At 56.0% G+C, this 25,599-nt stretch overlaps 1 protein-coding gene across 1 annotated transcript in view; it reads left to right on the forward strand.

Moving 5' to 3' along the window:
- Window positions 1-6,106: 6,106 nt before the first annotated feature.
- The window catches only part of LOC311215268 (ankyrin repeat and fibronectin type-III domain-containing protein 1-like), a 183,105-nt gene continuing 163,612 nt past the window's right edge, over window positions 6,107-25,599 (forward strand). Inside the window, exons 1-2 of the mRNA XM_084296363.1 lie at window positions 6,107-6,185; window positions 10,561-10,657. The gene's annotated coding sequence lies outside the window, so the exon portion shown is untranslated. The remainder of the gene's footprint in view (window positions 6,186-10,560; window positions 10,658-25,599) is intronic.

Genomic DNA, 25,599 nt, shown 5'->3' on the forward strand with positions numbered 1-25,599 from the left:
TGCTGTTTCTGAATGGTGAGGGAATGTAAATTCTTTTCTTAAGACCTCATCTCCGAAAAAAATGTATGTATCAGTGCTGTGTGCCTGGATCATCCTGCAAGGGTCGATATTTCCATCCCATGCCATCTGCCTGCAGCAGTCATCCTCCATCTCTCGAGCTGTTTCACGCTCCTCTAGTATCCCCACTGGGTGTGTTGAAATGCTAAGACTCTAATCATCAGTCGAAGCAGTTATTAGGTCTTAATGGGAGGTCATATCAGACCGAAGATGAAAAAGTTGCTTCGGTTCTCCTTTGTACTTTGAAGCGAGCACTGATTAAGAGCCATCAGAGGTGCTGTCTCCCAATCAGTGGCTCCAGCTTTTCCAAGGAAGCTATTTTAAGATGGGCCAGCTACAGACACCCTCTTTCACTGCCTGATTTCCCCAGGCAGTTTGATCATGCCCAGTGCTCTGTGAGGCCATAGCAGCTTTGAACCGTTGTTGTTTTTAGCATATTAAATCAGACACATCAACCCAGCAAACATCACCGGATCTGCTCCACACCCGGCTGCGAAAACACAAAGTGAATTCCCTGTGAATTTGGTGTTTATCTTCACTAGGGCAGAGCCCAGCCTTGGCCTGGACGAGGAAGGGTCTGGGGCAGCCACGTGGCTGCTCCGGTGGTGATGGGGAGCGCAGGCATCAGTGCGGAGCTGCTCATGGGGTGGCTGGGAGGGTTTCCAAACCCCTTCAACCCCAGGGGATCAGCCAGCACTTAACCACCTCTGTATTTAGGGTTAGGTTTTTAGCTCCAGGTTGAACCTCACTGCAGGGGGGCCTTGAGTGGAGACAGGCTCTCTTTGAATCCTAAAGGGGCTAATTCTGCCCGTGGGGCTGTGGTTTGTCCCTGACAGGTAAATTGCCTGGGAAAAGCCCACGCTGTCCTGCTGGGCTGGGGCATGGACTGAATGAGAGGTGTAAGAGGACAGGTGCCCTCTCTTTATTTTCGGTGTGTCAGGTGGAGTCAGTGTTATATCAGGAGCTGAAAAACGAGGGAACTAACCCAAAGCCATGGCTCTTTTCACGAGGACAGAAGCAGGGCACAGATGAACCCAGGAGAGTGAGGAGCTTGAACATAACCTGTGAGTCTGTGGACTGGCAAGAAATCCAAAGTATCAAGACCGCTGTTCTGATCAGGGCTTTCAAGGGATTCAGCACACCTGGAGAAGAGCTCCCTGGGGTCCCAGGCAATCCTGGCTTTGTGATCCTGGGTGGTGTTGAGCAGATTTGCTCCACATCTGAGATGAGGGCATGGCCAGGCTGAGCAGTCGGTTGTGCTGAAAGGTGTCTGCCTGTCCCTGCGCCCTTGCCCAGGCTCTGGGTGCTGCCCTGTGGGCACACTGATGAGCTGCCTCTGCAGCCTGCCATGCCAGCAGGAAACCTTTCTGGTGACTGCTGAAGGTGATGAGAAATGAGATTAGCACGTGCCTTCTGAAGCCTCACCACCAAGCATCAGCAGCGACCCTGTTCCCTGCTGAGATGTTCACAGGCCTCTGTTCACAGAATCACAGAATTTCTAGGTTGGAAGAGACCTCGAGATCATCGAGTCCAACCTCTGACCTAACGCTAGCAGTCCCCACTAAACCATATCCCTAAGACCATAGTCCATAAATAATCCACTAAACCATATCCCTAAACCATATCCCTGTTACTTCCTTGCTCGTCCTAGGATAACTCCAGCTTGCTTGGCTGTGAGAACAGCATCTCTCACGCTTTTCCCAGCACCTCCTGCAGCTCCTGACAGCTTTTTTTTCTGACTCTCCGCTTTTGGAACCAGCATCTAAGGCAGAAACATCACAACCCATTGCCGGAGCTGCCCCCTTCCTTGGAGAAGACTCTGCCTTGATGCGAGTCCCCTCCAACTCCACCAGGCACTGACGAACAGCTCTGGGAGTGGGGCCAAGGCTGACAGCCCCAAAGGAGGGCCCACAGCAGCCAAGCAGCTCCCTGGGGGCCGGTCCCATCGCCCCGTGAGCCCACGGGTCGGGGCTGCTGGCAGGGACTGGCGCTGGAGATGAAGGAGGTATTTGTGCTGGGGAAGGGGGGCAGCGTGCTGGGTTATTGCCGTGCCTGTGCTGCAGATCACAGGATGGCTTAACGCTCACGGGCTGTCAGACCTGGCATTTTTCATCAACCTGAAACTGATTTTTTTAGAAATTGCTGTTAATTACGCTACCCAACCAGAAAGCACGGCTCTTTGATCAGCCCTTCATGAGGCAAGTGCCATCCATCACTGCGTCTTGTGACAGCTCGTTAGGTGTCACCTTCGTTACAGACCACGCTGGAAGCCTTGGCAGCGAGAGGAGGGGTAAGACAAGGTTTTTGTAGCTAGGTCTCGAGCCACATGCTGACAGTTTAAATGAACGAGGCCTTGTAATGAAGGTGCAGTCTGATCAGCAGAAGCTACTGCCCAGAAGGGAAGGGCTCTATCAAACCGACAGAGTTTCTGTCAATGTCTCACCTGCAGCCCCCGGCGGGGATTAGTGTTACCTGTGTGAAGCATGCTGCACGCACCAAGGTCCTTAGAGACGTGGTGCATGGTTCCCTGCAAACCCACTGGGAAGGGGGGCCGAAGAGGACACCGAGAAGCTGAGAATGCCTCTTTTAGGCTCGTGTCTGCTGTTTTTTTTCCCCTGGATGAGGGGTGATGGTGCTCTCTGCATGCCCTGTGCCTGTGCATGCACCGGTGCCGCGCTCGCCGCGGGGTGCAGCCCGCTGGGGAGGCTGGGCACCGACTGCAGCAGGAGCAAGGAGCTCCCATGGGTGGCACCAGGAGCTTGGAGGACCTGCTCTGGAGGTGACCTGGCCCCTCCAAGCCTGCAGCCGTGCACGGGGAGCTGCTCCCTGTCCGTGGGCTCAGCAGGGTTAACCTGCGGGCAGGATTTGGCTTCACGGGCGCACAGTGCCAGTGTCTGAGTTAGCTTTGCTGTCCTTGGCCACATGTTGTCTGAGGATTTAAAGCACTGCTGGCGTCTTGACCCTGAAAAAGCAACATGCTCTGGAAGGCTTTGTTGTGCGTGATGAGGCTGCCCTTCTGTTGTGAGTGATCATTCTGTCTGAGCTCTTTACAGAGGACTGGAAAGCGAGAGGCTTTCAGCATTAATTGCAGCCCATTTTTCTGGTAGCTGACTGGTTTGCAGCTGAGTCGGAGCTGCCTGAACAGAGGTCAGGAGCCGTTTTGTCCAGCTGTGTGGAGAAGCTATCTAAAATAGGAAGAACGAGGTGGGGGAGAGGGGTGCTCAGCACACCCTGGATGATGAACAGTGGTGCCTGGGGTGGTTTTTGTTGCAGAAGCCATCAGCAACGGAGTCGTCACTGGTAGAAATCAACTAAGCCAAAAAGCACTGGCATGTGCTGCTCCTTCTACCTGTCCAGAGAGCTCTCTGTCTCCTGGCACTCCAGGACCTCCTGCTCTTAGGGCACCAGGCAGTGCCCTGCTGCCATTCCCCTCGGGGCCTCCTCCCCGCAGTGACAGCAGTGACACGGGACGTGTCTGGCCCCAAAGCACCATGTGCAGCCCAGCAGCCTGCTTGCGCCCTGACCACGCCATCCCCTTTTTCTTTGTGATGCATTAGCAAACAACCAAGGTGACCACACACTGGTTGAGTTTGTGATCTGGCCTGGCCAAGAGCAAAGTCAGGACCCTGAACTCCAGAGGAGTCAGCTTCCAGCTGTTCAGAGAGTTAGCGGATGAGATCCCATGGGACACGCTCTGTAGGGACAGAGGATGTGATCAGAGCTGGCAGCTCTTTAAGGATGTTTTCCTTGGAGTGCAAAACTCTCTATTCCATATGTAATAAATCAAGCAGGGAAGGTAGGAAACCGGCATGGTTGAACAAGGATCTGCTGGTAAACTGGAAATGCACAGACGGTGGAAGCAGGGCCACGTGCCTTGGGAAGGGTAGAGAAATGCTGTCTGGATGTGGGGCCTGACAGCATCCCAGGGCCCTGAGGGAACTGGCTGATGGAGTCACCAGGCCTCTCTCCATCAGATCTGAAAGTCCTGGCAGTCAGGAGAAGTGTCTGGTGACTGGAAAAAGAAACATCGCTCCCATTTTTAAAAAGGGCTGAAAGATTGATCAGGGGGCTGGAGCACCTCTCCTATGGGACAGGCTGAGGGAGCTGGGGCTGTGCAGCCTGGAGAAAAGGCTCCAGGGAGACCTCACTGCAGCCTTCCAGTACTGAAAGGGGGCTTATAAAAAGGATGGAGAAGGACTCTTTAATTGGGTAGATAATGATAGGACAAGGGGGAATGGTCATAAACTAAGAGAGGACAGAATTAGACTAAACATTGGGAGGAAATTCTTTACTCAGAGGGCAGTGAGGCACTGGAAGAGGTTGTCCAGAGCAGCTGTGGGTGCCCCATCCCTGGAGGTGTTCGAGGCCAGGCTGGATGGGGCCTTGGCCAACCTGATCTGGTGGGTTGGATCCCCTGGCAGGGGGTTGGAGTTAGGTGATCTTTAGGGTCCCTTCCAACCCCAGCCATTCTGGGATTCTGTGTCCCTGGTGCAACACAGCTTCCCTCAGCTCCAGCAGCTGTGTGGAGCTGGATTGTGGATAAATGTGTGGGGACTGATCCCTGAACTTGCTGCTCTCTTTGTGGAAAGCCCCACAGGGACAACACGGCCTCGTCTGTGGGCACGAGGAGCAAACACTGCTGCTGGAGTCAGCACCAGGAGGGTCAGTGCCTGGAGCTTGCTCCTGTCCGTGCAGGCAGCAGCGTGCCCTGGAGGCGCTGTGAGATACAGCCAGCACCTCAGAGCCCCGTCCTCCCCTTACACGCCAGGACTATGAACCCCCAGCCTCAAGCAGAGCCACGGCTCAGCACCAGCCCTCCCCTGGCTCGGATGCTTTCCATCAAGGGTGCCCTCAGTTGAGAGGGGAAAACATTTTTCCTTCCTTATTCAGAGGATGCCTCAGGCGTTTCGGCTGGGAGCTCAGCCCATACCACAGCTCCTCTGCCAGACGTGGGCCTGTTTTTTCTTTTTTTTTTTTTTTTCTTTTTTTTTTTTTTTTCCTGTTTAATCATACAAAGAAAAATGTATTTGTGTTTCCCAGAAAATATTTTCGCTGTCGAATCTCTCCTCCTTAGTCCTAGAGTGTGTTTTCCCCTGCTGAATTGCATGGTTCACTTAGTGCTCGTGGTTTGCCAGATGTGAAGCGTGAGGGTGAGGCTGTTTTGGAGAGGGTACGGCCTGAAGGTCAGTGCCAACACGGGGCTTTCAGGATGCTCCTTGGGCTGCAGGTGAGCATCTTTACCTGGGTGCTCCTGGGCAGCCCTGCTGGGAAACCACAGAGGTCTCACCCTCCCCATCACCAAGCATTGTCCATGGAAAGCAGCAGCAGGACCCTCTCAGGCTGGCTCGTACACATGCTTTAGAGCTTTTAAATTTTTCACTCGGGTGAAATGCTGCGGCTGTGCAGCGCGGCAGGCGGACGTGCCCAAAACACCTCCTGCAGCCCCGGGTGGCCCCAGCAGCTCCTGGAGCTCGGCAGGCTGCAGGTGCAGCGGGTCCCCGGGGATTGCCAGCAGCTGGCGGAGGGGACAGGGGGCTGGGGGGCTGCGGGCTGCAGCTGGGACCTGTTATCAGCTTCAGCTGCCTCAACCGGCTGCCAGCTGGCAGCGAGCAGGGGACAAGCAGGGGGAAGAGGCACAGCGCTCACAGCACCGTGCTGAGCACCCACCCGATGCTCCGGTTCCTCTCGGGGTGGCCGGATTCCTGCCCCAGCTGCTTCGGTGCCGTGACACCTCGCTCCTTCGGATGCCAAATTTTTTGGCAGAAGGCACGGGGAGCACCCACCCGCCCCGGGGCCGCTCCTCGCAGCCCCCCCGGGGGGGCTCCCGGTGTCACCCAGGGGCTGGGAATGGGAGGCTCCGGCCAGGGCGCTCCCGGGGCTGCTGCCGCTGCTTCCCCTGCGCTCGGAGCCTCTGAACCCAGCCGGGATGCGGCCGCTTTCGGCCGGGCTCCGGGCACCAGGGGGCCGGCAGCGGGCGGGCCGGGAGGGGGGGGAGGCTCCCGGGGCCGCCCCCGCCCCGCGCCGCCCCCGCCGCCCGCTCCCTCCCCCGCGCCCCCCGAGCCGCGGCCGCAGCCGGGCCCCGGGGTGCGGGAGGGACCCGAGGGACGGCGGAGCGAGTGAGCGGTGCGGTGGGTGCTGGGCGCTGCCCCCCCTTTCCTGCTGCCCCCCCCTTTTTTCTGCTGCGCCCCCTTTTCTGCCTCTCCCCTCCTGCGCCCCCCTTTCTGCTGCGCGCTCCCCTTTCCGCTGCGCGCCCCCCTTTCTGCCTCCCCTCTCCCTTTCCCCCCTCCTCCTTTCTGCTGCCCTCCCCCTTTCTGCCACCCCCTTTCCCCCCCACTTCTGCTGCCCCCTTTCCGTCCCCCCCCTTTCCTCCACCGCGCCCGTGGCTTTGGGATCGCAGGGGCCGTGCTCCAGGAGTCCGCGCGTTGCAAAACATCTCCTGGCTTTGCAGCACGCTTTCTGCTTTTTTTTTTCCCTTTTCCTTTTTTTTTTTTTTTCCTCCCCTTTTACACTTGGAGTAGCTAATTGGATAGCAAAACAGGGACTGCAGGGGTGGGATTACTTCATGCTCTTGCAATGCTGTTTTGCTGCTCGGTGGCAGTCCTCCCGCGTGGAAGGGCTCAGCCGCGGCCGCCCCGTTGCGCCGCTGGTTCCGAGCGGGGCTTTGCTCTCCAGAAAGATTGCATTGTGTCTCCGGCTAAGTTGGCTTCGGAGGGGATTTGTTCTCCTCAATGGTGCATTCAGCAGGTCCTGCGGGCCTTTCGGTGCGTTTGTGTGCTCCGGGGTTTCCTCGGCCGGCAGGTTGATTCCAGCACTGGGGCTTTTTTTCTGCTGTTTCCAGATTTCCACAGAAAACGCGAAGCCCGGTGACAGACCCGGGAGGGAGCCCTGGCTCTGCCCTGTCCCCTCAGAGGTTGCTTTCCTCTTTTTTTCCTTTTCCTTGTTGAAAATTGGGTTTCCTCGGGTTCAGCTGGGAATGGGGGAATAGGGAAGGTTCCCATGTTGGTGACATGGAAGCTCAGCCAGCCAAGTGAGACTACGGGGTGTCCAGATGTGCCCTGTAAAACGCTTCTGGAATATAAACGAGAAGCTCTGTGCCCTTGAAAGAAAGAAGGGAAGGAGGACCGAGGAGTGGGTTTCTGGCTGCTGGTTCCTCTAGGCCAGGAGTCCCCGGGATGGGATGGGATGGGATGGGATGGGATGGGATGGGATGAGCAGCCTGGCTGGGGCCACCACTGAGCATTCACCCTGCTGAAGGCCATGCCAAGGAAGGGCTGTTGGGAGCCCCCTTTCCTTCCCTGTGCCTTCCTCTCCCAAGGGCAGGAGGAGATATTGGGGGGGATGTTCAGGAGCAGCTCGCTTATCCTCGCTCTCTTTCCCCCACGGCTACTTTTTCTTGCTCTCAGCAGATAATTACAGCAGTAAAACAGGGAGGGAGGGAGCTGTTTGCTTTCCTTCTTCATTGTAAATATTCTGCCTATCAAGCAGTAACTCTAGAAATAATTAAACCCAAGGGGAGATGCTTTGTACATCTTAAACCTGGGCTTCCCCGGTGGTATCATCCTCCCGGGTGCGGCTGTTTTGCTTTGGTTGCCCGAGTTAATTTTGCTGCAGCACTGAGGACTCCTGTGTGGTTCCTGAAGTCTTTCTGCATTTTGAGGAGTTTGGGACTTGCTCAGTAGCTTCTCTTCTGCCCCAAAAGGGGCAGCACTGCTAGGTGGGAACTTCCTGTTCAGACTGCTGGGGACAGGGTGGAAAGTTGACCTTTGTCACAGCTTTCACCCCACCGCACCAAAGGTAGCCTTGGTTGACTTTTTTTTATAGAGTTGCTCGTCTCATTTAAAATTATGAGAACATATTTCCCATAATAGTCGCATGACTTAGCTTACATCCTTCCCTCTCCCCTTCCACTAAGTAAAAATCCAGATCTGCTTTGATGCTAACAAAAATCATCTGAGCGCTTCCCAGAGCTGGGGTCATGTTTGTGCCGTGGAGCTGCGCCCTCTCAGGAGGGCTTCTCCAGCGCACAGAGAGGTAGCTGGCAGTGTAGGGCAGCAAATGTTTTTGGGGAGGCTGGGCCATGCCCCAGAAAAGCCCCAGGCTTGGTGAGGATCTCAGCATCTGCTCCTGGAGAACAGCTCTTGGCAGGAGGCACCTCCTGCCCCGGGCAGCGTGCGGGGTGAGGCGTTTCTCAGGTGCTACTTGAGAAGTTGTGCTTCTGGTGTTCATCTGGGTAGAAACTCGTGCGGCCATGTATCGTGTTCCTGCAGGATAATTAAATCAGGCTAATTAAATTAATAGTCAGAAAAGGGCGAGATGTTAGCCGGTATGGCAGTCATTATGACTACGGGGCTTTTAATTACCAGCCCTTTCCCTCCAGCTCGAGAGCAAACACGCTTCTTGTTAGCTTAAAGGATTTAATTTTCGGAGAGGGCGCACCGCTGCCATTTACCCAGCGCTCAGCCACCCTGATTCTCATTTATGGCCCTCTGCTTGGCAGCATCGTTAGCGCTGGGAATCGCGGGGAGCAGTGCGGGACTGAGCTGGGGCTGGCAGCCTGGCGGTGGACACGGAGCCCTGTGCCATGGCTCTGGACGCACATCTGAAGTTGGTGCTCACAAATGTGACCCCAGGGGCTGCTGCTTGAGATCTGAGAGCTGTCCCCTCCCCGGCAGCAGGGGACGAGGGGATGGATGCCCTCCGGTGTGCTGGTCCTGGTGTCTGGCTGCTCCCCATCTGCTGCAGCACAAGGTGGTGTCTGCTGCTCCTGGGGCTCGTATTTCCTTCCAAAAGGAGAAATTTGTGTCAGCTGCTCTGCCTGCCCCAGGCTGAGCTGGACACGCTGTGGTGGCCAGGGCTGTGTTAAGCTTGGGGGGTTTCTCCTCCGTACAGCCTGCACCTTCTCCTGGCTGTGCTTGCCTTTCTATTTTGATTTGTGTCCAGCTTCTCCCTGGTTCAAGGTGAGATGGTAAAGGACATCTGCAAGGGCAGGTGCGTGGTGCTGAGGCAGCCTTCTGATGGAGGCTGCAATCCCTAGAACAGGAAGGGACAAATATCCCCCCCAGGATACCCCTGTCGCCTTGGGGTGCCACTTTCCCACGTCCCCTTGCCTGTTGGCTCAGCAAATCGTAGAATCAGGGAATGGTTTGGGTTGGAAGGGACCTCAACAATCGTCGAATTCCAGCCTTCCTGCTGGAGCCTCCTGCTTTTTGATGTCCTCATCTCCAAACTGCACGGTCACGTGTCAGTGGGTGAGAACGAGAGCACTTGGGCTGAGCGGTGATCCCCGGAGAGCCAGGGCACTGTTTGTTTGTTGGGAATGCTGAAAAATACACGTAAAGGCTGGGGACGGAGCCTTGCTGGGACAGCAGTGCCATTTGGGCGGCACTGAAACGCTCTGGGCAGGGCGTCAGGCAGGGCTGGATGCTGTAGCTCGGGTGGACACAGCTGATGTGGTCTCTGCTCTGCTTCTGCTGCTGGGTGGGGTGGGAGAGTGGGGCTAGGTGGGGCTGCTGGCTGCTCGCCCCTCCGCTGCCTCCCCGGAGGCCGCTCGAGCCCAGCTTTCCGGGTGCTGGCAGCCCTGGGCGAGAGGCCCTGGCACGGCGTGCTCTAGGTGGAGCATTTGTGCTGGAGAGCCCAGGCTTTCAGGAGCTGGAATAGGAAGTTACTTTTTGCGATAAACTGATGGCTTCATTTTTTTGACCTTTTGAAAGCTTTTCGTGCTTGAGCTACGTGTAGGAAATGAAATTTCTCGTGCTGAGAAACAGCGAGTGCTGGCTCTGGGGAAGAATGACCGACGTGATCGGTCGGATGTCTGGCAGAGCTCGGTTAGCGTGAAGCAGGGCTTGGGTCCCGGGCTGTGTTCCTTCGTTTCAGAACGTCTGTCTGCAAGTCTGCAGAGATGGAAAGGGGAATCGGGAGAGCTCAGCGCCGCTGGGGTGTGCTCATGGAGAGCCACCAAAGTGCAGGGGCTTCTGGTCTCGGAGAAGGATTTCAGTGAGAAATGAAATGCTAAAATGAGGAAGGCTGAGGACTGCTTGCTCCTGAGGCTGGGTGAAGTTTGGGCATGGCCTGAAACATTTCCTGGATCCTCCCGGGGCTCCTCTGACACCATTCCTGCTAGCCGTGGTGCTTGGCCGCTGGGGCTCTGGTCCTGCTGTGCCGAATGGTGCTGGCTGTTGTGCTCTGTGTGCAGCTCTGACTGTCACTGAGCTGTCACCTCTTCCCTTACCATTTCTTTAGCTTTCTGGGGGTGTAAGAGTCTGTGCTGCCCCTGTTCTGAGCGTTCTGTGGCTTGTGTTCCTAAGCCCTCTCCCAAACGAAAGGCAGCAACCTCATTTTCCTCCTGGGGACTCGTTCCCCTGGCAGCTAATCTGTGGAGGGCCCAGATTAACACCCTGGGTGTGCCTGTGAGTTGCTGCCATGGTGGTTACCTGGTTTGGGGTTGGTATGGGATGTAGTTGAATGTGGTACAAAACGTAATACTCTCTCTATTTTTATTTACAGAACTCATCTGGGGACATCATCACCTCTTCCTCGGCTGTGGCGAAGGACAGCTCAGCCTCGTGGTGTGGCCGTGGTGATGCAGTGAAGCCCGTGGATGGTAAGAGCCAGGCAGGGCAGCTCAGCTGTCTGTCCCACGTGTAGTGCTTTGTAGGTGTTTCAGTGTGCAAATATGGATAAGAGACTCCAGAAGTCCCTCTGAGGTATTTGTTCTGCTGCTTCCTCTTGTGAGCTCTGCCGTCTTTGCTATATGTTGGTGTGTGATTGAAATGGGGAGAGTGCAGTTGTCCTCTGGCTGTGCTCAAGCTTCTTAGACTCTCTTTTCTCTCCTTTTTGCAGCAAAAACATTCCTTTCTAACAGGGTACAGGGGGGAAATTGGTTAAAGTCTTACTTAAATGCTTTTTTTTGGGTCATAAGCTGAGCGTAACGCATACTGCTTATTAAATCACATATCTGTCTTGGTTGGGGATTGCAAAGCACACCGAAACCCCTGTGACTTGCCAGCAGATGCAGGTGCTCGGTCTGCCCTGCTGGGTGTTGCCCTGCAAAGCCACGTGCCTGCAGGTGCCCGGCGTGACTGAGCTCCAGCCATGGCTGCATGCTGTGGACCCCAAATGGATGAGCTGCCTCTTACTGCGAGCTTTCCCTTCTCTGTGAGATGGAGAAAAACCCTTTTTCCCAGGAGCACAGCTGTAACACCCTGGTCACTAATGATCAGCAAGTAGTGGAAGTTTCTGAGGTGAGGATGGAAGGCGAGGGGGTTGTGGCAGCAATATCTCAAGGTCTTTTTGTCCCAACTGTCACAAGCAGAAGGAAGACCTCGGCTTGGCCTTGGAGCCTGGACTGTGGGGATGGCATGTGTCTCCAACCCAAGAGCAGATGATTTGGTGATGTCAGGTGGGCTAAATCATGCTGTCTGTAAAGTTTTGCTGGTGTGCAGTTCCCTCATGCAGGAGGGGACTGATTTGAAGGCAGCTGGCAGCTTTGTTTTGTGACTGATGTCTCCGAGCAGAGGATGTGAGAGATGTGAGAGTATGTGAGAGCTGGCTCCGCAGGGTGTTTCATGGGGTTAATAAGCACGGTGTGCAATGTCACAAGGTACTAAATGGCAAAGTCCCTAACCACTGTGGGGCTTTACTGTGAGTCTGGCTGTCCAAAGGTGTTCTCCTCCTTCCAGAAGAGCAGATGAGGCTGGGTTTGTGATGAGGTGGGAGGAAGCTGGCTGTGCACGTCTGGGCGCACCCGCTCAGCCAGTGCCTGCTGTGGAGAGGCACGGGGAGGCTGCTCTGCACAGCAGCACCTCGGGCTGGTGGTTCTGGCAGGCTGGGTGGTGTTTTCCTTCTGGTGGTATGGCAGGAGATGCCCACTGATTCCCAGGAAACAGCCTTCTGGGTACGTGGAAGCTGGCATGGGTTTCCTCCCATGTGAAATGGGTTCATAGGAACATACCGGGCTCCTTTATAGAGCAGCTTGAGAGCTAATGAAAGGCATTGCTGGGTAAGAGCAAAACATTGTCAGTGAGTTACTCACCTCGTTAACGAGGTCAGCTCATTGCCTTGTAACCAAATTAGTTTGTTTTGCTCTAATCAGTTTTAGTAGCTAGAGTGCTCAATAATTACTTGTGTCCTTATGAAAGAGACGGGGCAGCATGAGTATAGCTGCTGGCAGACTTCTCTGGCTCTGAAATGAATTGTGCAGATTATTTGGGAAGGCATCCTTCCAGATCCATGCTGCACCCGGAGCGATGCTGTCAGATCCCGGCTGCGGCCAGGAGTGACTGTGCCTGGAGCCTTGCTCCTCTGTACACAGCCGTCCTTGGGGTGCTCAGGAAAGCGTGTGGAGCAGGAACCTCTTGGGACTCTGCTGCAAACGTCTTCTTTTATACCAAGCAGGACTGCAAACAGCACGTGAGGACTCTGAACTTGTCCTTCCTTTAACCTATGGACATTGCTAAGCCCCCGGGTGCTATCAAACACATCTGCTCTCTGAAACAGAAAATGTCCTCCCGGGGATTTGCACCTCTGGTATCTTTTCCTTTTTCCAGTGTGAGTGGTGTGCTCTGTGAAACATCCACCTGTGGGGGCTTGGGTGGACGGAGAGGGCTGAATGCAGCTCGTGGGGAGGGGGTGCTGAGAGCTGCTGTCCCTGTGTAGTGGCGGTGGCTTGACTCGGGAGAGAGGACTGACACCGGGCCCTGCTTCTCCTCACGGGTGATGGAGACAACTACATAGTGTGCCATGCAGCACGTGTCCTGCTCCTGCACGGCAAGAGAAAAGCTGTGGTGGTTGGCAGCAGCTCTTCTGGGACTAGGTCCTTCCATGCCCTCGGTCTCTTTTGGTAGACTTGTACCTGCAAGCTGAGCTAGAGAGCAAAACGAGAGAAGCTTCTGATCAGAAGTTGCCCTTTTCTCAGTGAGAGGTTTTCTGCAGAAGGACGAGTTCCTGCTGGAGCCACCAGTTCTGTCTACCCTTAACCCACGTGCTGATTTTAGCTGGAATACTGCTAATTCTTGCTGTTCTTCCTGATTTCCTTTGAGGTATTTTCTTCTGGTTCAGATGCATTCCTCCCTGATATTTTACAAACTGATGCTGGGCACTGTCGTTGTCCTGGAGGGGTGTCTCATGGGACTGAAGCAGCTCTCGGGTTGCTGTCTCTGTACCTCAGGGTTTGCCTGTCTGAGCGGCCCCAAGCAGCGAAGCATCACCTGCCCCAAGCACACGTGAGGCTCGCCACACCTAGCGCCCCATCAGGGCTCCCCTGCCGTGGGTGGAGGTGCTGTACAGATGTCCTCTTTTCTCAGTAAGAGCTGGTGGGAAGCAGTGCTCAAACACCAGCTCGTGTAGCTGGTGCCGCCTCTCTTGGATGCAAATCCAGCTGCAGAGCTTTGGCTGCTGCACGGCCTGCTCCTCTGCTGCTGTCTGGGTTGTGAAAGCTGCTGACAGACAGACCGGGGCTGCTGAGGCTTTGGAGATGACCCCAACTCCCTTGGGTTGGGGGTGGGATGGTGTATCTGGTGTTGGTTGCTGCCGTGTGTAAGAGACAGGATGATGCTGGGGGTGGATCTCAGGCTGGGCAGAAGCTTGCAGGGCAGCAGTTGCTTGCAGAGACCTCTTTGGCCTGGAACCAAGACATCACCAATTCACACATGGCTCAGTGACGTTAAATTTGCCAAGTAAAAGCTCCAGTGTGGGTGCTTCCAGCTGTCCTGTGCCCATAGGACAGCTCGTGCTGACTTCTCTCACCCCTGCCTTCTCCTGGGGTCCCGGTGAGTCCCCAGCCGTGCCTGGGAGCTGGCTGGGGGCGTTGGGGAGAATCCCCATCCCCTCCCAGCATCCTGGGCCGCTGTGCTCCGGCTGCTCCATCGGCTTCTCCTGTGGCTGGGTTTGAATTTCCCACATTTTCATCCTATTGCACGCCTCCTGTTCCTGTGCCGCGGAACAAGGAGGGCTCTGCACGGCGAAGCTCCGCTGGAGATGTGCATTTTGGCAATTCTAAAAATACCCCTCGCTTGCTGAGGCTTGTGCGGGTAACCATGGCAATGTGGCTCCAGGAGCAGGGTTAAAAACAGTTGCGCCAATTAAGGGGAAAATAGAGCTGTTAAAGCTTATAAAACCTAAAAAAAAAAAAATAACAACAACAAAAAAAAGGCAACAAACACGTGATGCTGTGGTCTGCAGGCCATCTTGCACGGGGTCAGCATCTCAAATGGGGTCAGTTTAAACCATCCCCTATCCCTCAAAGCAGCTGAAGTGCACGCTGAGAGCCCTCCTCTCCTCACCAAGCAGTGCTCACAGCCCCGGGTGCTCTCGGCCCTGGCTCTCGGTGGGTGCCTGCAGCCACCCCTCACCCTGTGCACGGCTCTGAAAGCAGCGGCATCGCTCGGTGTGTGTTGTCCCGAGGTTAAACTCTGCTTGCTGGCAGGGCAGCCTGGCTAAAACCTGCGGAGGGTTTTGAGGCTGAAAGCTTTGTCTGAAGAGCGATTTTGGCCCACAGCGTTGGACTGTGTGAGGGGGCAGATGTGTTTTGAAATTCGTGCACGGAGCCAAAGCCCCTCAGTCAGCGGTGGTGCTTTCGGTGATGGATTAGCTCTGGGCTGGGGAAGCAGTCCTGGTAAAAGCTACCAGATGAGCCCGAAAGCTAAGGGCTGATTCTGTTCTGAGTGTGTTTGCATTAATTATCTCTGCTGAGCCCGGGCCAGGGTCATGGGAAGCCTCAGGGATGTGCCACTAACACTGGGTGTCCTCGGGCACGGTGAGCTGTGCCTCTGCTCGCCGGCACACGCAGGGCCCTTACCCTGGGAGGGGTTTGTCAAAGGGGCTGCTTGTCCTGGGGCCCCAGGTTTGAGGTTGAGCCTCTGGAGCCTCTCCGTCTGTGCATACAAACACAAGTGCACCAAAAAGCTGCTCCTGCACCTGGAAGAGGTGTGTGCGCAGCCTCCTTGAGAAGAAGCGGGTTTTAGGTCCTGAGAAAGGAGAATTTTTGGAAGGCAGGATGAAAGTGAAGCTCATTAAGGAAATGCTAACCTTTCTGCTAATGCTACGTAGCATCGCTGCAGAGTGCCAGTATAAATATTTTACCCCAGTATTGCTCTTGCCAACTCCTGAAGCGAAAGGTCTAAATATCTGATGTTGCCCTGGGTCAGCCGCTCTTCCTGGCGAGCTGCTTATTTATCTCCTGGAGCAGCGTTTTCCTCCAAACCAGCATCATCCCCGAGTGCAGTGCAGGCCCGGGAGGGTGCAGGCTGCTTTCTGCATTTGCTTGTCCCCGGGCGTGCAGGCACGGCCGAGGTTAAAGCAGCGGTGGACAGGAGCCGGAGGCCTGTGGGCAGGAAGGAAGCGGGGGCCGCGCAGCTGTGCTCGGAGGATGCTGCGCCTGCTGGAAAGCAGCAGCGGGGTCTCCGGGGACGAGTTAGGTGAAGGAAGCGGCGATGAAGTCACTGGTTTGCTTGGCTCGCTGGTGGCGGGAGGTGTTGCTGGCAGCGCTGGTGGGGACGGGGCGAGAAGGTCAGGGCCAAGGCAGCGAGAAGGCAAACGCGCACCTCGGGCTTGTGTGCACGGGTTCCTGTCGCTGCCCTCGGGCTGGCGGCCTGCTGAGCACTTCTGCAGGTGGGCCGGTCACTGCTTAATGCTGCAGTCACTGCAGAGGGGTCTCTGTGCCCCCAGAGCTGCTCCTGCCCCTTCCCTGGGTGTGAGCAGAACGTGAGCTGTGTCCCATGGGCCAGCAGCTTGGGCATGATTTTGGGAAGGCACAGTGGGGCTGACTTTAGTCCCCAGGGGAGGCAGTTTCGGTGACCCCACAGCACTTGGGGGTGCTTGCTTAGCTGCCTGGGGGGGCCGAGGGCTGCAGGACGTGGTGTTGGTCCAGGGTGATGGATGGGGAGCCCGTCCCAACCCCACGGCAAGGCCTGCTTGTGGAGGCAGTCCCAGTCATGATGGGGATTTGGGTTTGCGGACTGGTTTAGGCAAATGAACAAAGATTCCAGGGCGGATGCCTTGAATTCGCTTCGAATTCTGGTTTGCATCAATTTGGGTTAATTGGGCTGGAGGCCTCCCCATGCACAGGTTAAAACAAAAGCGAGCGTGGAAGCGTGGGGAGGTGCCGGGAGCCTTCCCAGGCTGCCGCTGTGGTCCTGCACTCCTGGCAGGGCTGGTTCAGCAGGGGAGGGCTCAGCTGTGAAGCTCACACGACGGGGATTTAACAGGCAGCAGGCAGCCCTGCGTGCTCCTCCTGCAAGCTCCTGGTGGGGAGGACGAGGACGGAGAGCCGGGCATCGCGCTGCGGCTGGACCTGGCTGTGCTCAGAGCCACGGGAGGGCCAGCAGGCTTGGTGTGAAGCCTCCTGGGGCAGGAGGTGGTGAGCGGTGAGGTTTCCCTGGAGCTTGGTCCTTTTCCTGGCGTCTCTTCTCACTGTTACACCGCGTAGGTGCAAACACAGCAACTTCTGCCCGTGTCGCTTTGCAGGGGAGCTGGGGCATGGCGTGCATCTGGTTCACGATCCCTCAGGAGCCCTTCTGGTGTCGGTGTGCCTCTCCCCCTCAGCAGGGGTGCTGCAGAAGTGAATCGGACACTCTCCTGTTTCTATCACCGCTGCTTCTCCCGTGGCCATGCTCCCTGTGAAGCTGGCTCTGCTCACAGCCGCGTCCTGCGCGGGGCCATGGGGGCACCGTGTGTGTACGGGGAGGGGAGACACAGCACCGAGAGCTGCTGCTGCCCCTCGGGAAGGTGTAACGGCAAGAGGATTTCTTATAAAGTGCGCTTGCCCTATCCCAGCAAAATTAAAATTAGTTCTAATTAAGTGGAGGTTAACCTCCGTGCATGCTGCAAATTAATGGAATGTGAGATTAACTTATCTTGCAGCGCTGGAGGTTCTTGAAAATTACTTGGAGATGAATGTAGCTGTGTGTGTGGTTTGAATTTTTAATTTATGTTAATAGTTCAGGTTTGAGTTAATTAATTTTCAGTGACAGACCTTTGATCTTGTCTTTTTTTAACTTCTCGTTCTGCAGCTTGCTGTATACCTTCCCAGCTCTTTTTGTAGCGAAAGGAATTGGACAAAAATGCGCGCTGTGATAAATGCAGCCTAAATACAGCCTAAACTGCGTCCGTGCTGAAGCTTTTCTGGTCTCCATCGTGCGGGCCCTTGCTGTGGGGCCCCCTCTGCTGTCTGGGGTCTTGGGGGAAAGGAGCATGTTACACCACCCCAGTGTGAGTTTTGGGGGAAAACCCATCCTGTGTCTGCTTGTTTTTGGTGGTAGTAATTTGGCTTTGCCTTTAGTTTTGTTTCAGAAGCAGCTTTGTCTTCTCGGGGCAGCTTTCCCTGTTGCAGTGCCCGGGTGAGGGGCAGCAGCTCGTGCTCCAGCTCAGCTCACCCTGGCAGGGAGTGCTGCAGCTCCTTGGGGAGCATCCAGCAGGACCCTGGCAGGGCCCTGGTGTTGCTGCTCGCAGCAAGTCCCTGCTGCTCGGGGGTGAAGTTGGGGGAGCCAGGGTTTCCATCGGGATGGGGATTTGGGGTGTAGCCCACTGATTTGCCCTTCTGCAGGGGGCGGTGTTGGAGCAGCCGTTTGAGTCATCAAACATCTGCAATTAGAAAAAAAAGCAACGTTTTGCAATTAAAATAGCAGACATCCTCGCTGAAGTTTCCCAGCCCCTGCAAGAGCATTGACCTCAGGAGCTGGCTGTGTGTGAAGCCAAATCTTCTGAGAATCCGTTCTCTCCTCCCAGCCTCCTTCCCCTGGGTGCTCCCGAGCCGTGGGGACCCCCGGTCATTTTGGGGTGCGGATCCAAGCCGACCTGCCTGGCTCTGCGCCCGTGGTGCTGCTGCTGGCACCCCCCTGCTCGGCCTGCGTTGGGTGGGAAGCGGTGCTTGTGCTGCTCCCAGCTCCTTATCTCGTGGTGCAGGAACTGGCCAGGGCTCGGTCCCGGGCGCCATCCAGCCCATGCAGCGGGGTCAGGCTTTTCCCTTCCCAGCTCGGGCCCTGTTGTGGGGCTGTGCTGGTCGCTGCTCCTGGGGCGTCAACTACAGCATCCCCAGCCCAGGGAGGAAATCCTCCCAAAATGTCCGAGCCTGCCCTCACACTCCCAGCTATAAAGATGAGCCCCGTGATGTTTTGCTTGCTCTAGCAGCTGAAGGGGCTGCCGTGGCAGTGCATTTGGCATCTTGTCCCTGCCGGTGCTGGCTGTGATGCTCTTGAGCAGCAATGGGGGGGCTTCTGCCTGTCCAGGAGAGCAGAGGTGGTCCAGGAGAGCAGGGGAAAGCAAGGTTTTCCTTCTGCTTGGTGGGGCAGGGAAGCTCCCTGACCTTTCGTGCAGATTTGTTTCTGCATTACTTGCCCTTTTAGCGCATGATTGGAAACAAGCTGTAGGGATGCGGGCAGAGCTCTGCAGTCAGGAGTGCTCCTTGAAGAAACAGAGCAGAAAACGAGTGTGTTTTAAAAGAGCAGGTTTTGTTGCTGCTGATGGATTGCCTGCCCGCGTGGAGATGAAGGCCCAGCTCTGGGTGCTGCCGTACCAACTCATCGGGAGAGTCGTGACCACTTGTGGCACTGCTCAGGATGGCCGAGGTGGGAAGGGACCTCTGAAGGTCACCCAGTCTGAGCAGGATCACCTAGAGCACCTTGCACAGGACGGCATCCAGGCGGGTTTTGAGTATCTCCAGAGAAGGAGACTGCACACCCTCTCCGGGCAGCCTGTCCCCGTGCTCTGTCACCCTCCCAGTACAGAAGTGCCCCCTCATATTCAGCCGGTACCTCCTGTGCTTCAGTTCGTGCCCCTTGCCTCTTTCACTGGGGACAACTGAGAAGAGACCGGCTCCATCCTCTCAACACCCTCCCCCCAGATATTTATACACTCTGATGAGGTCTCCCCTCAGTCTTTTATTTTCCAGGCTAAACAGGCCCAGCTCTCTCAGCCTGTCCTCACCAGGGCTGAGCAGAGGGGGAGGATCACTTCCCTTGACCTGCTCACAGCACTCTCCTAATGCCCCCCCAGGCCCTTCTTGGCCACAAGGGCACATTGCTGCCTCCCTCCTGGTCAGGACTGCCAGGTCCCTCTGTGCAGAGCTGCTCTCCAGCAGGTCAGCCCCCAGCATGTTCTGGTGCTTGGGGTTATTCCTCCCTAGGTTCATGGGGCAATGTCCCCTGACGGTGCCAGCGCTTGCTCGGGCGGGCAGGAGCAGGGGCCAGCCCTGGCTCAGTCCTCTGCCAGGCTGCGGGGACAGCGGTCACTGGTGAAGAGAAAAGGCTAAAACCTTATGAAATCGTTAAATCTGCGGAGTACGTGACCTATTCATCTGTTGGGCAAATATGGAAGAATATTGGATAAAACACTGCAAATATTTGTAGTTCCCTGAGAGAAGAGCTCTGAGAAACTTCAGGCTGCCTTCTTGTGTCACGTGCGGCCCTTTTTTGCTCTGCTTTCCAGGTACAGATCTTGAAGTGCTTGGCAGAGGGAGGAGGCGAGCCTTTCCCAGCAAGGGAGCTGTAGGGCTTTGCCTCCTGTGCCCCGCATCGTGCTGGTGTCTGGTGCTGGCTGTGTGATGGGTGCTGAGCCCCTTGCTCAGGGACCGATATCACAGCCACGTGTGGAGTCCCACAGACCTGCTAGGGCTGGGCTGGGTGGTTTTGGAGCTGCTGGAGGGACTTTTGTCCTCCAGGACAACACCCCTTGGGGCAGGAGGCGTGGTGGGGGTGTGTGCAGTGCTGAATGTCGGAGCGCCTGGGAGCTGTGCACGCTGTGCACATGGGCTGTGTGATGGGGGTGCCCTGGGCAGGGCAATGTCAGAGCCTGCAAGCAGGTTTGGGAAGGAAATAGATTGGCTGTGCACATCTCCAAGGGTCTGTTTGTCCTCTGGGTAGTTGTACCTGGTGAGTACCGGGGGCTCCTGCACTCTGGGGTCGTGCTATGAACCTGTGATTTCAGCCTGTTTAGGAAAACTTCAAATGTCAGCGCTATGGTAGTTATGAAACTTTCTACTATACGGTTCATTTTCAGGTAGAATTTCGTATTTGTGCTTCCCTGGTTTTCAGAGATGTCCCTCTACAGGCATATGGTAAGCTAGGACCTTTGGTCCTTATAGAAGATACCTGTATACGTTCATATACCCACCCTCCTGTGGTTCTCCCTCCCCCTGCTCACTGGAGGTGCCGATCACTGTGATGGAATTGGTACGAGATTGTTGTTTTGTTCTAGCCTGGGTTTAAGCCAAGTGTTTGGGAAGCAATATGTGCTTCAAATGAAGGACCTTTGTAAAATGGCAGGGTCTCAGGAGCTCTCAACAATCATCTTTGAAAAACATCCTTCTCCTCCTTTTCTTTTTTGCTTTGGATTTCTTTCAAGCTGAGTGCTTTGGGGTTTTGCAAATGTCAAGAAGCAAAGCCATAGCTTACACTGGGATCACGGAGCGTTTAAGCAAAGCCCTCTGGTGAGGCCGCCGCGCAGGCTGGGGCAGAAGCGTTCGGCTTCATCGGCTGCACCGATCTTGTGTCGGGGTGGGTGATGGCTCTTCGAGCAACGCTTGTGCTCTTAGTCAGAGCAGCAGAAGTCAGGAGCTTTGTGCTGGAGGATGCTGCAAATCATCAGCAGAACCAAGAGCCTCTCGGGCTGGCTCTGGGTGCGGTGCCAGCGGGGTGCGCCTGGAGAGGTGCCCGCAGCTGCTGGTGGCGCAGCGCGCGGTCTCGTGTGCTTGGTTCCCTACTGGTGGCACTCAGCGGCTGCAAGAAGGCTCTTCTGGGGGCCTGAGGGGCAGAAGGCGAGGGGTTGACTTTGCAGTCATCTTGGGACTGCTGGGTTTTGAACAGTTTAGGGTTTTATTGCTGTTTGCAGTGTGTTGTGGAGAAGGGCAGCAGGTTTGTGAACAGCAGCGAGAAAAGTGACTGCCTGATGTAGTGTGGTGGAGCCAAGTGGCTGGGATAGGAGAAACTTTCCTGGGATGGGAGAACCTTCAGTAACCCAGAAATATTTTTGTTTACTTCTATGTGAAAATGGAGCTGGCAATAAAGTGGGCTCCAAGGAGCTTCCCACGTGGGCTGTGAGCCTGAGCTAGCAGGCGGTGGGTTTCACTGTTCCTCCTCTAAAGGTCACACCACAAAACCATCTCGAGGTGAGAGAGCCCTTTCCCAAGAAAAACGTCCTCAAACCTTTTCATGAATTTCTGCTTTGTCCCAGCCCCAGAAAGGCTGCTGAAGGTTTTGGCAGGCAGGGACTGGCACCGACTCCCAAGCAGCTGCACTGGTGGTGGCCACTCTTAGTAGCGTGCGAAGGGGAGGTGTGCGGAGCAGCGATGGGACGGGGCAAGGAGCAGGGGATAACCTCTGCTTTTGCAGGGGGGAGGCAGTTTCCCACTTCTTGATTCCAACCCTGATCTTAGGCTCAGGGTGGTGCTGGACTGCAGCTGGGCAGGGGCTGCGGGGGGTCCCCACGCCTGCCGGGGCCGGGGCTGGCTGAGCAGGGAGGCTGGGGAGCAGCAGGAGATCTTCTGGCCCTGGAGAAGTGCTGCTGTTGACGCTGTTTTTGTTGCAAGTCAATGATTCATTGCCAGCCTTAACGATAGGGCACAGCATATTTACTCGCCTTGTTTGGACGGCTGATGATCGCTGGATAAGAAACTGTCAGATGGGAATCAATTAGAGGCTTCCCCTCCGCAATGAAAGATTGCAGTTGACATCTGATGCCCTGCGAAACGAAGTCAGGACAATGCTGCTATTTATACAGCTCCCCTCCAGTTCCTTCCCTTATCCTCCCGTCATCTTCTTTGCTCTGAAGCTGGAGCTTTGACCCTCTGTCAGTTGCTCCCTGAGCAAGTGCCCATCGCAGTCCTTTCGTGTTTCCTGGGAAGAGATCTCTGTGTTGGCGAGGGGTGTGCGTGTGGGTGGGACAGCAGAGGCAAATGCCTCTTCCCTTCTCTCCCCGGGATGAGGCAGCGATCCCTGAAGGCTGGGTTTCTGCCGGGGGGCTCGGCACAAGGAGTGGGGTTTGTGCCCTGCGAGTGGGGCTGGGTGTGGGGCTGTACCCGGAGCAGGGGGCTCAGAGGGGGCTGAGGACGGGCCGGGTGCTGTTTCTGCCCTGGGTTTGCTGCTCTGGGTGGTGGTGTGGCCTTCTGCTGCTTGTTGCTTGGTTCCTTGGTGTGCTGAATGGTGGCACGGCTCCACCTGCTTCTGCAGGACGTGGTGTGGGGAGGTGGGGTAGGGCAGGGAGGCGATGGCTGTCCCCAACAAAGCCTCTGCTCTGCTGGAGGTCCTGCAAGGCTCCCGTGTTAGGGAGTCACGGTCAGCCGGTGTCACCATGGCATCTCCTTGCCTACGGCCAAGCCAATGCTGCCGGAGCCGTGGTGAGTCAGCGGCGGTGCCTCAGGAAGGTCACTGGGTGTACGTGCCCCCGGGGCAGGGGGGTCGAGCTGTGTTAGATTCAGCTTGCTTGAAAGCCTCCTTACCAGGTGGGGACGCTTACGCCTTCCACTGGGGCTTCTCCGCTTGGGTGCCAGCCGGCTGGGGGTGCGGGTGCTGCCCTGGGGTGCAGGCACTGTCCCGGGGCTGCAGTGCTCCAAAGGACACGTGTGAATGAACCAGCTCTCCACCTGGAAGATACAACCCGTCTTACACTGAGCATCCATGCGGAAATATGATGTTGTGGAGGAAAGGTTTGCAATGGGCTTGCCTCTTTATTTTCTTGCTTGGTACCATAATAAGTGTGCTAAAGAGCATTTCCCTTGAATATAGCCAGCCCTGAACATGAATGCTCTCGTCACAAGTAAAGGGAAAGCTTCTTAGTGAGGTAAAATGATTAGCTATGCTTACCTAGGGACTTAATTTTGAGGCTGGTTGAAGCTCTGAGGACGTGCACTTGATCTTATCTTAGCTGCTTTCTCTCGTTTTTCTCCCTTTATTGATACAAAATAATTCTTGATGTCTCTTTTGATAGTTGGTTTTCCAAGCATTCTCCAGCGAAGGCACAAAACCCTGTGGAAACTTCAGATGTGGGGCTTGTTCTGTGACACGTGTGGAGCTGTGGTGCTGTGTGGATCCCTTGGGAAGAGCCTTTGGGGTTGCAGATCTCTCATCTGCCAGCTGGGACCTGCTCTGCCGGCAGGGACGTGTGTTAGGCTTGGCAGAACCAGGGCGAAAGCCAGCCCTGCGCTCTGCTGCTGGTGCCTTGTCTCTGCGGCACGTTGGCATGGGCTTGAAAGAGAAGAGGAGCAGGTGAGAGCGTTTCACGAAGGGTCCTGCAGCGGCTGAGGTCAGCTGTTGGCATAAAAGCTGGAAGTACTGGGTCCAAACCCAGCAGAGCCCGTCCCACATCCAGCGCCCGCATCCCGGCGCAGTGCCCGGTCGGATCTGCCCAGGGGAATTTGGGGCTGCAGGATGTGACCTGCCCCGGGGGGCTGCCCACGCCCGCCCTGCCTGCAGCCACCGTGCTGACGGCTTTGGCAAGTTGATGCTGTTGATTTTTTGCCTCTGATGCCAACATCAGGAAGCATGCTGAAATAAGTTAAGAGGAGGGCTGGAGGAAAGCCAAAGCCTTTCCGTGGCTCTGGCTGGAGAGCTGAAGGAGAGAGGTGTCTGCCTCGGCTGCTCTGTGCTGCAGGACAGACCGAGAAGTAGCCGATGGGTAAATTGATCCACACCCCTGTGAAATTGTAGCTGCACGACTTAATGATGGACTGCCGCTTATCCTGGGACGACTGTGAGATAAGGGCATCGGGCATCATAAAAGTTTACAGCTGCAATAAACAGGTCCTGATGTGAGGACGGTGTTGTTCTTCCACACCACTGCTGGGGTGCTTCCTGGGGCAGACAGGCAGCTGGCTTCTCCCTCTCCTCACCTCCAGCCCTGGCCCCAGCTCCCCCTTTTGCTGCCGTGGCTGGAGGCAGCGCAGCTCTGGCACTGCCTGCTGCTGGGGGACCGGGCTGTTGGCGCAGAGTGAGCCCGGTGTGGCAGGCTGCTTCTCACCTTGTCAGTGTTTCAGCTGGTAAGTCCTTTATCTGGGGCACTGAAAAACTATGGATTTTCTTTACTGAACATTGTGCTTTGCTGGCTCAGCACCCAGCGCTGCTTCCCAGCCTCTGGGATTTCGGTGCCGAGCGTGTGCTGCGCGGAGATGAGGTGTGCGCACACCTGGGGGGAGCCGAGGGACAGTCGTGGTGCCTCCGGCCCCTTGGGGCTTGGTGGGTGCCTGGGTCTCACCCCCTGCTCGGCCCTGGAGGGCTGGGAGCCCTTCGTGCTGCGTGGGATGATGCTGGATGGGGAACAGCCTGCGGAGCCTTTTTGCTGGCAAGTTTTATGGGCATGGCTTGGGTTTCTGGCTCACGTGTGAATTAATGAGTAGCCAAGCTTATTTCTCTCTTGTTTTTCAGACGAGCGTGGTTGTTTCATGGATTTGATTGGGGTTTTTTGTGCTGTATGGAGTGGTTACAGGTCAGTGGGGCAGTACCTGGCCTCTGAGAGCCTGGAGGGTGGAGATAAAGGGAGTGCTGCGGTGGGTGATGGAAATCAGCCATCCTGCGGCACAGCCAGGTGCTGGGGTAGGCAGTGCTGAACCCAGGTCACCACCTGACGCACGCACACAACGCTGCTTAATGGTGATTTTTTTTTTTGTACCCCAGGACTCACTGCCTTGTACACCAGAGCTGCAGGGTCCTGCTGTGTTTGGGGGAAGCTGTGCAGAGTTTGGGGAGGGGAGCCCCGTCCCACAGCTGTGCCACCCCACGGGTGAGTGGTGCCCGTCGCAGTGAGCATCCTGCAGGGCCTGAAGGCTGGCTGCTCCTTGTCCTGGGTCGCTGGCCTTCCTCCTGGAGGAGAAAACACAAGAAGCAAATGCACTCTGCGTAGCTTGGTAGCCAGGAAGGGAATGGTTGAGGAGCTGATGGTGTTTTGATTGTCAGGCTTTGCTGTGCGCGTTCGCAGGCTGGTTGTTGCGCAGGGTGACGGGGCCCTGGGGAGGGTGCTGGTGGTGGTGGGCCCCTTTCTGGAGCTGCTTGCAGAGGGCTGGCCTCTGCCAACCCCCTTTCCTGTCACAGAATCATAGAATGGCACGGGTTGGAAGGGACTTTAAATACCAAACTGGCTCCAACCCCCTGCCAGGGGTTGCCACCCACTAGATCAGGTTGCCCAGGGCCTCATCCAGCCTGGCCTCGAACACCTCCAGGGATGGGGCACCCACAGCTGCTCTGGGCAGCCTGTTCAGTGCCTTGCGACCCTCTGAGTGAAGAATTTCTTCCTAACATCTAATTTAAATTTCCCTCCTTTTAGTTTAAAACCATTCCCCATTGTCCTTTTAGTGCCTGCCTGAGCAAAAGGCTGCTGTTCATCTTTTTTAAGCCCCCTTTCAGTACTGAAAGGCTGCAGTGAGGTCTCCCTGGAGCCTTCTCCAGGCTGAACAGCCCCAGCTCTCTCAGCCTGTCCCATAGGAGAGGTGCTCCAGCCCTCTGATCATCTTCGTAGCCTCCTCTGCACTCACTCTGACAGCCCCACATCCTTCTTGTGCCCTGGCCCTGGATGCAGGACCCCAAGTGGGACCTCAGAAGGGCAGAGCAGAGGGGCACAGTCCCC

Source organism: Netta rufina, assembly GCF_964035555.1.
Source record: "Netta rufina genome assembly, chromosome: 15".
NCBI classification, from domain to species: Eukaryota; Metazoa; Chordata; class Aves; order Anseriformes; family Anatidae; genus Netta; species Netta rufina.